The following is a 13,686-nucleotide window of genomic DNA, read 5'->3' as shown; positions in this document are numbered from 1 at the left end:
GCATGGAGCACTGGTTGTGGTCCAAAAATAAGGAATACTGTTACTCTGAAAAAATTAAAAATTTAAAAAAAAAGAAAGAAAAAAAAAAGAAAAAGGATCCCCTCGTCATTCACACAGACGTGAAATTTTGAGAAGCATTGCTCTAGAATTCAGATTGCATTTTTCCATAGAAATAATGACCTATCTTCAAAGATGAGTTGACAATGCAGTTTAAAATCTATTGCTTTCCTAGAATTATACATTCTAAATATTAATCGGGGATGTAAATGATACATATCCCCAGCTGAGTTCTTAGATCAAAATCACTTCTCCCACTCCATCTTCCTGATCTCACAACAACTTTATTTCCAAGGTATCTCTGGTAAGAGACAGAGATCAGAGTTGTTTTGGGCAGGAAAGTCTTTAAAAGAAAAGGTTCTGAGAAAAAGAATCTTTTCTTAAAATGACAATATCCTTATCACATACATTGCTCATAGTCACATGTAGGAGCTCAACCAGTCAGGTAATATAGTATATATGTATATATGGTGTATACAGTGGTCCCATTCCCAAAGTCAGACACCTTTAAAGCAGTGGTTTTCTAGCTGTAGTGTGCAAAACTTCACTGGGGATATTATGCAAATAAAGATTCCCTGGGTTGAACCATCAAAGACTTTGATTTTTGTAGTCATGTTAATAGAGGTTGGGAATCTGAATTTTTAGTGAGTATTCTTTTTTTTTAATTTTTTAATTTTTTTTTAATCTATAAACATATATTTTTATCCCCAGGGGTACAGGTCTGTGAATCGCCAGGTTTACACACTTCACAGCACTCACCATAGCACATACCCTCCCCAATATCCATAACGCCACCCCCCCTCTCCCAACCCCCTCCCCCCATCAACCCTCAGTTTGTTTTGTGAGATTAAGAGTCACTTATGGTTTGTCTCCCTCCCAATCCCATCTTGTTTCATTTACTCTTCTCCTACCCCCTCAACCCCCCATGTTGCATCTCCTCTCCCTCATATCAGGGAGATCATATGATAGTTGTCTTTCTCCGATTGACTTATTTCGCTAAGCATGATACCCTCTAGTTCCATCCACGTCGTCGCAAATGGCAAGATTTCATTTCTTTGGATGGCTGCATAGTATTCCATTGTGTATATATACCACATCTTCTTTATCCATTCGTCTGTTGATGGACATCTAGGTTCTTTCCATAGTTTGGCTATTGTAGACATTGCTGCTATAAACATTCGGGTGCACGTGCCCCTTCGGATCACTACGTTTGTATCTTTACGGTAAATACCCAGCAGGGCAATTGCAGGGTCATAGGGTAGTTCTATTTTCAACATTTTGAGGAACCTCCATGCTGTTTTCCAGAGTGGTTGCACCAGCTTGCATTCCCACCAACAGTGGAGGAGGGTTCCCCTTTCTCCTCATCCTCGCCAGCATCTGTCATTTCCTGACTTGTTAATTTTAGCCATTCGGACTGGTGTGAGGTGATATCTCATGGTGGTTTTGATTTGTATTTCCCTGATGCTAAGTGATATGGAGCACTTTTTCATGTGTCTGTTGGCCATCTGGATGTCTTCTTTGCAGAAATGTCTGTTCATGTCCTCTGCCCATTTCTTGATTGGATTATTTGTTCTTTGGGTGTTGAGTTTGCTAAGTTCTTTATAGATTTTGGACACTAGCCCTTTATCTGATATGTCATTTGCAAATATCTTCTCCCATTCTGTCAGTTGTCTTTTGGTTTTGTTCACTGTTTCCTTTGCTGTGCAAAAGCTTTTGATCTTGATAAAATCCCAATAGTTCATTTTTGCCCTTGCTTCCCTTGCCTTTGGTGATGTTCCCAGGAAGATGTTGCTGCGGCTGAGGTCCAAGAGGTTGCTGCCTGTGTTCTCCTCAAGGATTTTGATGGATTCCTTTCTCACATTGAGATCCTTCATCCATTTTGAGTCTATTTTCGTGTGTGGTGTAAGGAAATGATCCAATTTCATTTTTCTGCATGTGGCTGTCCAATTTTCCCAACACCATTTATTGAAGAGGCTGTATTTTTTCCATTGGACATTCTTTCCTGCTTTGTCGAAGATGAGTTGACCATAGAGTTGAGGGTCTATTTCTGGGCTCTCTATTCTGTTCCATTGATCTATGTGTCTGTTTTTGTGCCAGCAATGGAGAAAAACTGAAAGCTTTTCCGCTAAGGTCAGGAACACAGCAGGGATGTCCGTTATCACCACTGCTATTCAACATAGTACTAGAAGTCCTAGCCTCAGCAATCAGACAACAAAAGGAAATTAAAGGCATCCAAATCGGCAAAGAAGAAGTCAAACTATCACTCTTCGCAGATGATATGATACTATATGTGGAAAACCCAAAAGACTCCACTCCAAAACTGCTAGAGCTTGTACAGGAATTCAGTAAAGTGTCAGGATATAAAATCAATGCACAAAAATCAGTTGCATTTCTCTACACCAACAACAAGACAGAAGAAAGAGAAATTAAGGAGTCCATCCCATTTACAATTGCACCCAAAACTATAAGATAACTAGGAATAAACCTAACCAAAGAGACTAAGAATCTATACTCAGAAAACTATAAAGTACTCATGAAAGAAATTGAGGAAGACACAAAGAAATTAAAAATGTTCCATGCTCCTGGATTGGAAGAATAAATATTGTGAAAATGTCTATGCTACCTAAAGCAATCTACACATTTAATGCAATTCCTATCAAAGTACCATCCATTTTTTTCAAAGAAATGGAACAAATAATCCTAAAATTTATATGGAACCAGAAAAGACCTCGAATAGCCAAAGAAATATTGAAAAAGAAAGCCAAAGTTGGTGGCATCACAATTCTGGACTTCAAGCTCTATTACAAAGCTGTCATCATCAAGACAGCAGGGTTAGTGAGTATTCTTTAAAAAAAGGATTATTCTGGTGCAAATAGTACCACGCTACATTTTCAGAAACTCCCAACCAAAGAATGTTAAGAAAGAAGGTACCTCTTTTTTCCCAAGTGGCAACAACAAACCTTCTTGATTTAATATTCTTGTAGGAATAGGAAAGCTTGCCAGTGATGAGTACGTGGGTGGTTTAACTGTTGCTGGGATATAGAGCACTAATCAATGAGGACCAGTCATGTGTGATGGGACACTAGAAAACAGGCACAGAGGAAGAGGGTGACTCCAAAGGAGTATAACCAAAGAGTGGTCTTAGAGGATGTGGGTTACCCAAGGCAAATCTTACCCATACTCAGAGTTGTTCTTGACCTGACCTTTGAGGTAGAGATTGCTCTTTCTTAGGGATATGATTACAGTAGGTAGCTAAGGTTGTGGTCACTGTGATTAGGGGAGAAGGGTTTGTGTGTACAACATATTCTGTATTTTAATTCCTGCTATTAAATTCAGAAGAAGCCAATTAGCCTTTACCTATCTGTGAGCTAATCATTTCTATGACATTTGATAAAACACCTGGAATTCGTAGCATCTTTAATGATGTTATGACTTGTTTAGTGCTTTACAATAATACCCATTGTGTAAATGTCTGTCACCTGAGTGAGACAAGTTAGACAATCCCATTTACATCTGAGCAAAATATATTTCCTTTGTATGTATTTAAAATCTATTGATAAGCTGAATGTATACTTGAAAATACACTTCTAGCAATAATTTATATTATGTATATAATTCAATTCAAGAACTGTTTTCTATGTGCAAAGCACTGTGTGTTAGTTCCTTTCTTCCACTAGGACCTTATAACATAGCAAGGGAATGACAATAATATAAGGTAAAATTTGACAAGGTCTGTGGGGAGAAAGACAAAATACCACAAGAGGCAAAGATGAGAGAGCTTCATGGAGGAGTTCCCACTTGAGGGAAATTGTGAAATAATTACAATTTCAGCAAACAGATGGTATGAGGGGTAAGGTGGGACTGGCATTTCAGATGGTACAAAGACTAGCAGATGAGGAAATACATGGCAAGCTTGGGGAATAAGAGTGGTAGGGAAAGTGTATAACCCCTAAGGAGATACTAGAAAGTTGCAAATATAGATATGGCCCATATTTTAAAGAATCTGAAATGCTAAACTGAGCAGCAATTCCATACTTCCAAAAGGTTTTGTGAATGAGGGCAGAGTGAATGCAAGTGTGAGATCTTACTCTTACATTACTCTGGCAACAGTAAGTAAGGAGAAGTGGTACATGGAGAGACTGGAAGCAGGGGACTAATTAGGAGGCTGCTGCCATAGTCCTGGGAGAGGCTATAAGGGTTTGGTTTGGTTTGGGTTTTTTTCTATAACTGCATTTCTGAATGTAGCAATTTGAAATTTCATTTTTTTTATTTCTTTCTACCATTTTCTCTTTTTTTAATTTAAATTTTAGTTTAACATACAATGTAATATTGGTTTCTGGAGTAGAATTTAGTGATTCATCACTTACATACAACACCCATTGCTCATTACAAGCACCCCCTTTAACATCTAGCCCATCCCCCACCCACTTCCCCTATCAACCCCGTTTGTTTTCTATCATTAAGAGTCTTTTATGGCTTGTTCCCCTCTCTCCTTTGTTTCTTTTCCCCCTTCCCATATGTTCAACTGTTTTCTTTCTTAAATTCCACATATGATCATATGGTATTTGTCTTTCTCTTACTGACTTCTTTCTTTTTTTTTCTATCTGTGTTTATTTCAATTTTTATTTAAATTCTTGTTAGTTAACACATAGTGTAATATTGGCTTCAGGAGTAGAATTTAATGATTCTTCACTTACATACAACAGCCAGTGCTCATCATAACAAGTGACTTATTTCACTTGGCATAATGAGGTTTGAATTGAGAAGGGAAAGGGCAAAGGGATGGATGCATAAGACATTGCATGGGTAGCATCTTGGTAGTAAGTCTTCAGCTCTTAAGTTGCACTGATATTTGTGGTTAAATGGATTATTGTAGCAGTTGCAACAAATATAGTTTGAGTGTGAGAGAGAGAGAGAAGAATGGAAGCCAGAAAAAAGTCGAGGCAACAGAAGTTTAGTGTCTCAGATGCTGTTGATGATGCCCTTGGGGCTCATCTCTCTGCCAACCTAGTATGAGAGCTTCTTTCTGCTGGCACCTGCCCCCTGCTGCATGAGGGCTTCTGGTGGCCACAGGTACCAAGGAGTTAAGACCCTGTGGGTGCCTCCCCCCCAGTAATGAGGCAGGAGTTGTATAGAAATACCTATTTCCTCACCCCTCAGGAGACAACTCTGAGACCTTTTCTACACTGTCTCCCAGAGTTCCAGTGGGCTTAAGCCTCAGTTGCCCACAGCGATAGCTTTTTTTCATTGGCTTCCTTTCCTTCCAAAGCATTTACTCACTCCACTCAGAGCTTCCTGGGATCATCTCCTAAACTTCTTAGATAACTAGATTCTTCTCAGAGTTTCCTTCTGGAAAAATAAGCCTTTGGAGATAGACTCATCACAAATCACAACTTGAAGGAGATGCTGACAACTGGCTGAGAAGCAAGATTAAAGTCACTGGAGTTGAGTTGGTAATAATGCTGAAGGATTTAGGATTATACCAGAGGAAAAAGTGGGGGTGAGACAGGAAAGATGGAACATCCACAGATGGGCAGAAGATTGAGGAAGGAAAAGACATGGTGCTATAAAGATCATGTCACGTTCCAAAGAGGGAAGGATGCTGAGTGTAAACAGATGAACCAGTCCCTAGTCTTTTCTCACTAAATTACATTCTCAGGACATGGCATAGCTAGACTGTTGTTTGACTGATTTTGGTTAAAATAATATTTTCAAAGAGGAAGTTCCACATTTAGGATGAGTTATGTTCCCTGTAAAAATAATGTAAGCCACCTAAATCTTCCTCCGCCTAAATTATCCCTCTCTACCTCCTTTACCCAGAATCTCTGCTCATCTTCAGGAGGCCGCTGAGGCTTCAGGGAGCCCAAGGAGGTGCCCACCTTAGTCACCCATGTCTCCTGTTATAATTGCCTCTCCCTGAACCATCTATGCATTTGTCCACCTTTTACTTTAGACTGCAAGTTCTTTGAGGGCAGAGATCATTCATTACTCTGATGGGGGATGGGCAAGTGGACTCAGTCTAGCAGCTTGTAGTCACCAAAAGCATTGTGTCAGCATCATCTGATCAAGGAAAGAGCAGGATTTCCATCCACAGAGTATAGGTGGTATGATAGCTGTGGTTTAGATAAGAGAGATCGGTAGAGACAGAAACAGAGACTGAGACAGAAACAGAGACAGAGACCGTGCTGTTAAGTACTTTTTTGTTTGTTTTTTTTGTTTTGTTTTGTTTTATTTTGTTTTGTTTTCTGTTAATCACCTTGGGAGTGGACACACCTCCACAGGATACGTATATTATCCTGTGAAATGTCTCATACAATCAATTTAATGACTTCTAATGAAGTTGGCAATGTTTGGGAGCCGAGGACAGTTTTACAGATAATTACAGAACCCCCAAAAAGCTTACATTCTAGTGGGTTAGGGAGATGCTAAAATTGCAGATAGATACTGTAACAGCAAACATGATATATGTTATTAAAAAATTAAGAGGATAATGTGATGAAGGAGGTAGAGGTGTGCAGTTTAGATTGGTTTAAGATATTTGAGCTAAGACCTAAATGACAGGATGGAAGGACTCAAATATAGGAAAGATTGCAAGAAGAATGTTCCAGGCAGAGGAAAAATGGCATATTCTAAAGCCCTAGGCAGGAACCACAAGCAAGTCACTGTGGCCAGGAGACTGTGGCAGAAAGGAGACTGTGGCAGAAGATGTTACTGGAGAGGTATGTATCTGGGCACATGGGGCCTTAAAGACCGTCACAAGGAATTGGGATTTTATTCTAAGTGAAATGGGAAGGCACTGGAGGATTTTAAGCAAGAATGTAATGTAATTTTGTTTTTAAGAATATCCTTCAGGTTGCTATGGAGAGAGTAGATTGTAAGGAAGCAAGAAAGGAAGGTGGAAACACAGTTGCGAGGCTATAAGCAATTACTCAAGTGTGCAATGACAGCATTCAGGTAGGGTAGAAGCGCTAAAGATTGACACAACAGGACAATGATTTGGATATATTTTGGAAGATCTGATGTTGCTTTTGATACTTCTACTAGCTCTGGGAATCACTCAAGTCACCTTTCTTCTCCAAAGGTAATCCAGATTTTGTCCAAAACTCCACATCAGATTGTGCAGGAATACAACCATAAGCCACCTGATATTTCCTTCAGGAAAGGTCCTGTAAGGACAATATTGATAAACAACCAGTAACGCTTAGTCCTAGAGCTCACATATGACAACCCTTGGGCACTTGAGGCTGAAATTCTCACTGCCTCCAACATGTTCTGCGTCTGAGAAAACATTGCTGCCATCATCACTCCTTCTCTGGGTCTACTCCAGCAGCTTGGCACCATTCTTCCACTGGTTGGGGTGATGTGGTACTAGTATAAAGCAGATATGACACACATATTGCTTGCTTTAACACACAGACAAACAGACACACACACACACACACGCACACACATGCTTGGTCATTTGAAAATCTCATCCTTTTTTTTTTCTTATTTTATTTTTTTTTCTTATTTTTTTTTTATAAACATATAATATGTTTTTATCCCCAGGGGTACAGGTCTGTGAATCACCAGGTTTACACACTTCACAGCACTCACCATAGCACATACCCTCCCCAATGTCCATAACCCCACCCCCCTTCTCCTAACCCCCCTCCCCCCAGCAACCCTCATTTTGTTTTGTGAGAAAAATCTCACCCTTCTTGTCCTCGCTACTTGGTCAGACTCTCATCATCTGAAATGTAACTTAGATTGATAAAATGGGGTAGATATCATCATAAGGATTCTTTATGGGTGCTGCTGAAGGCTGTTTTTCATATGCATTAGAAAAGATACATTTCACTCATCACAATAAAACTACATTGCTTCAAAAGGATGAACTAATCAGAAGCAACTGGAATGAATTAGACACTGACAACTGAGAAATGAGATATAAGTGATCTTGTAGGGGGAAAGAACTTTTAAATTGTTTAAATGTGCTTGTCTAACATGTCGCTAAAAGCTATAATCTTCCATTTTCCATTAACAACCCCATCAATTTTTCCTTAATATTTTAAATTAACTATCTTCTCTCAAACATGATGCTGTTCAACATTTGAAGAAAACAGCCCTTGTTTTGTTTTGTTTTAAATTTTGGATTTAGGAAGCTGAAATCATTTTTCATTTGCATTTTTATAAAAGTTTTTTTCATTTTAGAAATTGGAATGTTTCCTACCATTTGAAATGTCAGAGCACTGCCCTAAAATAAATGCACTTGTCCTTTCATAAATTGTATGATGCCTGTAATATTAGAATTATAACTATACCAAGCAGAAGAAAATTACATTGTTTTTATAAAGATACATCATCTTTATAAAATTCCAAAAGTGACACTATTTTCATTTAATTGACTTCATCCTTATTATCCTTGTTATTTTCCTTCTTATAGCAGAAAAATAAGAAACACAAGGGGAGAAAATGATCTTGTCTCTAGCTACCCTATATTGAAGGGAATGTGTGTTCATCTATCAGAAGGGTATACAACCCTTCACTTCATCCCAGTTAGTTGATGTAGCACATCTGGCTAATGGATAAGGGAAATATAGTAGGGTTCACAGACCAGAGAACAACTGAATTTTCATATCAAACTATCAAGCAACCACTAGTAATCATGCTGGGAAAGATATCAGGCACTCACTATAAACCCTACTGGGGCTATTTTGTTTTGCTTTTTTACTTTAGAATGTTTACTAATTCCTTTCAATTTAAGGGATACTTAGTACCAATTACATAGACACAAATCTAGGTACTGGGATACAAAGACTAAACACATACCATGTTTTCAAGGAGCTCAAAATTGTGAGGGCTGGGGGATAAGAATCATGTTCAAATTACTGTATTATAATGTGATGATATTAGATAGGAGAGATTGTCTTATTTTAATAGTATACGAACATTGCAGAGTGAGTAATGCACTTGATTTGGATAGGAAGAGGGGCACAAATTCCACAAGATGACCTTATATTCAATTTAACAAGTCTCTTCCTGATATCCTTGTTCTCTTACTAAACAAGGGACATTACTAAACTTGAAAACTCCAAGGAAGAGGTGACATTTGAAGTGTCACTGAAAAGTGAGAAGAGGTCTTTAATGCCATGTGACTATCTCTCGGGCTTAAATTAAGGCTGAAGATATGGACCTGTACAAGATATTCAGGGAAACATTGGACACATAACTTGCCTACTACAATAACTTCAGTTTTTTATGTGTTCAACAAGTGAAGAAAAACGGGGAAAATTCCTGATTCAGACTGTCAATAATCTGATACATTATTCCAAGGATCATAGACCCTAACCCCACATAATGGGAAATGACTGAAAAACTTTAAACAAGGGTGTCATGACTAATTTTAAGTATTAGAAAGATTATTTTGGCATGATGCCTTGATAGAGCATTGCTCCATTGTCTTTTAGCCATCAGTTGCTGTTTCAAAATTCAGTACCATACTGATTCCCCAACACTTCAGTAACCTAATTTCTCTTTTTGACCTAACGGTGACCTAGCTTCTGTTTTTGAAAACCTAAGGATCTTTTCTTTATCCTTGGTATTCTGAAATTACATGATAATGTCTTTATTTTCTATGTTAGACTTCTGTTATTGAAAATGTCAGACATTATTCTGAATGTGTCCCTTGGGAAATTTTAGGTGAGATTACCATGTAAACAGGTAGACTGAGTAAAGCAAATTGCCCTCCCTATGTGAATGGGTCTCGTCCAATCGGTTGAAGAACTAAGTAGAACAAAAAAGCAGATCTTTCCTGACAACAAGAAGGAACTCCCGTCTGACTCCTTTGATCAGGGAATTAAGTCTTCCTGCCTTTAGGGAACATCAGCTCTCAGACTGGAGTTATACCTAAACTTCTGGGTCTCCAAATTGCCAACTGCAGATCTTGGGACTTCTCGGTCTCCATAATCATGAGCTAATCACCTATAATAAGTCTCTTTCTACATGTATATAATATTGTTCTGTTTCTCTAGAGAACCCAGACTAATATACTATGTAAAATGTTAAATGGTACAATCATTTTAGAAAACAGTATAGCAGTTTGAGAAAAGTTTACATTTGGGGACTTTTTTTTTTATTGGAAGAAAACTTGTCAGGATGCCTGGGTGGTTCAGTCAGTTAAACATATGACTTTGGCTCAGGTCATGATCTCAGGATCCTGGGATCAAAGCCACATTGGGCTCCCTTCAGGTGGGAGCCTGCTTCTCCCTCTCCCTCTCCCTCTGCCTCTCCCTCAACTCGTGCTCTCTCTCTTTCAAATAAATAAATAAAATCTTAAAAAAAAAAAAAAAAGGAGGAGAAGGAAGGGGGAGGGGGAGGAGGAGGAGAAACCTTGGCTATAGTCTAGTCTTTCACAACCAGGAAGAAGGGATTAATGAAATGCCTGTAAAATGCTGAAAGCCAGCCCATAACAGCAGGTAATATATTTTCAATATTCATCTTTAGAAGTAATATTGTTCTGTGTGTTTCAATAATCTGCTATGACCTACTTGCTAACTATAAAAATAAACTATGAAATTATTAAGGAGAGCATCATACTTCTTTTAATAGAAAAGCAATTGAAACCCAAAACAAATTAAGAATAATACCTGAGCAAGAGTGTGGTATTTTTTACAACATGCCTTGTTGTACTTAAGCAGATCAGTTTTGTCATGTAACTAAGGATGTGGAAGTATGTAGTAAACTCTAAAGGGCTATGTAAGTGGTAGATGCTATTCCAAGCCTAATAAAACATAAAATTTCCCTCAAATATAAATTGTTGTGATATTCCTGAGAATATTCCCAGGAGTCTAGGGCCTCCAGCCTCACACAGCATGGAGCCTGGATTATATTCCTTTTTATCTCTACCAATTACTGCTTTTTTCCCTCTCTCTCTGTCAGGTCAGTTATTATCTGTTTCTGAATAGCTACTCTGCTTTTTCTATCTGGAAACATTTAGAATTCTCCTTTAATCTGTGGTTTATTAGGCTTCACATTAATGTATCTAGGTATGGGTTTTCCCTTTCCTATCCTGTTGCTCATTCTTTAGGCACTTACAATCTAAATTATTTTTCTTTCATTTAGGGAAGCTCAGTGCCATTATTTCCTCAAATATTTCTCCTCTTCCAATTTTTTTTCTTCTGTCACTCCCATTTTTCCAGCAGTTGTCATTTCTATTGCTTTCCTACATATCTTTTGTTATTAATATTTACCATTTTTTTTTTCTTTCTTAGAATGAATTCCAAGTTGACCTTCTGGGTTACTAGTTTATTTATCAGGAGACACATAATATCTGATTTCTCTACATCCTTTTCAAAACCAGTTATCTTACTTTTTGACTCTATTTTAGTGGACAAACAGCAGTGTCTCATTGTGACTTTGATTTGTGTTTCCTTGGTGATTAATAATGTCTGCCATGTTTTCATACGCTTATTGCCCATTTGTATATTTTCTCTGGAGAAATGCCTATTCAGATCCTCTGTCCATTTTCTTACTGGGTTATTCTGTCTATTACTCAGTTGTAAGAGGTTTTTTTTATATTTTAGATATAAGTCCATTACCAGATATATGATTTACAAATATTTCCCCCATTTTTGTGGGTTATTTTTTCATTTTCTTGATAATGTCCATTGAAGCAAAATTGTGTGAAAGTCTAGTTTACCCATTCTTTCTTTTGTTGCTTGTCCTTTCAATTGTCAAATCTGAAGTCATGAAAATTTACCCCTATGTTTTCTTCTATGAATTTTATAGTTTGGCTCCTACATTTACATCTTAATACATTTAAAGTTAACTTTCCTTTATGATGTGAGATAATCCAACTTTATTTTTTTCATATAACTATCCAGTACCATTTATTCGAAATATTATTCTTTCCTCCTTTGAATGATTTTGTTGAAAATCATTGGACCATAGACTTGTGGATTTATTTCTGGGCTCTCAATTATGTTCCACTGATCTAAAGCCAGACCTTGAAGATATGGGTTTGGTTCCAGACCAATAAAGCAAATATTGCAATAAAATGAGTCAAATTATTTTTTTTGTTTCCCATTGCATGTAAAAGTTATGTTTACACTACATTATAGTCTTTCATGTGTGCAATAGCATTATTTCCTTTAAAAAAAACTTGATACCTTGGGGTGCCTGTGTGGCCTAGGCAGTTGAGTGTCTGGCTTCGGCTCAGATCATGATCTCAGGTCCTGGGATCACTCAATTCAGGCTCCTTGCTCAGCAGGGAGTCTGCTTCTCCCTTTCCTGCATGTGTGCCCCACAAAGTAAATAAATAAAATCTTTTTAAAAAACATACATACCTTAATTTTAAAATATTTTATCACCAAAAAATGCTATCATTTGAGTTTTCAGCAAGTCATAATCCCTGATCACAGATCACCATAACAAATACAATAATAATGAAAAAGTCTGAAATACTGTGAGATTACCAAAACATGGCACAGAGAGCAAAGTGTGCAAATCCTGCTTTAAAAAAAAAAATGGCACCAATAGATTTAATGCAGTGTTGCCACAAACTTTCAAGGGAAGACCAAAAGTTTAATAGCAGATCTGTCCACAGAAACTTAACAGGCCAGAGATAAGTGGCATAATATATTCAGCATGCTGAATGAGAAAAATATGCAGCCAAGAATATTATATCTATCAAGGCTGTCATGCAGAATAGAAGGATATATAAAGAGTTTCCAAGACAAACAAAAACTGAAAGAGTTTGTGACCACTAAACCAGCCCTGCAAGAAATATTTAAGGTGAATCTTTGAGTGGGAAAGATCAAAAGTGACAAAGAATAAAAAAGAAGAGAGAAAATCTCCAGAAATGGTTACTTCACAAGTAGTACAATGGCACTAAATTCATATCTATCAATAATTACTCTGAACGTAAATGGTGAAATGCTCCAATCAAAAGACATAGGGTATCAGAATGGGTTAAAAAAAAAATAAAAGACCCATTTATATGCTGCCTACAAGAGACTAATTTTAGACCTAAAGATAACTACAGATTGAAGTGAGGGGTTGGAGAATAATTTATCATGCTAATAGACATCAAAAGAAAACCAGAGTAGGATACTTATATCAGACAAAGTAAAATTTAAACTAAAGACTTCAACAAGAGATGAAGAAGGGCACTATAATATAATAAAAGGGTCTGTCCAACAAGAAGGTCTAATATTTGTAAATAATTATACCCCCAACTTGGGAACATCCAAATATATAAAACAATAACAAACATAAACTCACTCATAAAAATACAATAATAGTAGGGAACTTTGCCACTCCACTTACTTCAATGGAAAGATCATCTAACCAGGAAAATCAACAAAGAAACAATGGCTTTGAATGACATGCTGGACCAAATGGACTTAACAGATAATATTCAGAATATTTCATCCTAAAGCAGCAGAATGCACATTCTCTTCAAGTGCACATGGGACATTCTCCAGAATAGATCACATACTGGGTCACAAACCAGGCCTTAATAATTACAAAAAGATTGAGATCATACCATGTATATATTTCGACAACAACACTATGAAACTTGAAGTCAGCCACAAGAAAAAAATTGAACAGACCACAAATACATAGTGGTTAAAGAACCACTAAAGA

This window comes from Lutra lutra, chromosome 6 (assembly GCF_902655055.1).
Source record: "Lutra lutra chromosome 6, mLutLut1.2, whole genome shotgun sequence".
NCBI classification, from domain to species: Eukaryota; Metazoa; Chordata; class Mammalia; order Carnivora; family Mustelidae; genus Lutra; species Lutra lutra.
This window is presented reverse-complemented; position numbering follows the sequence as displayed.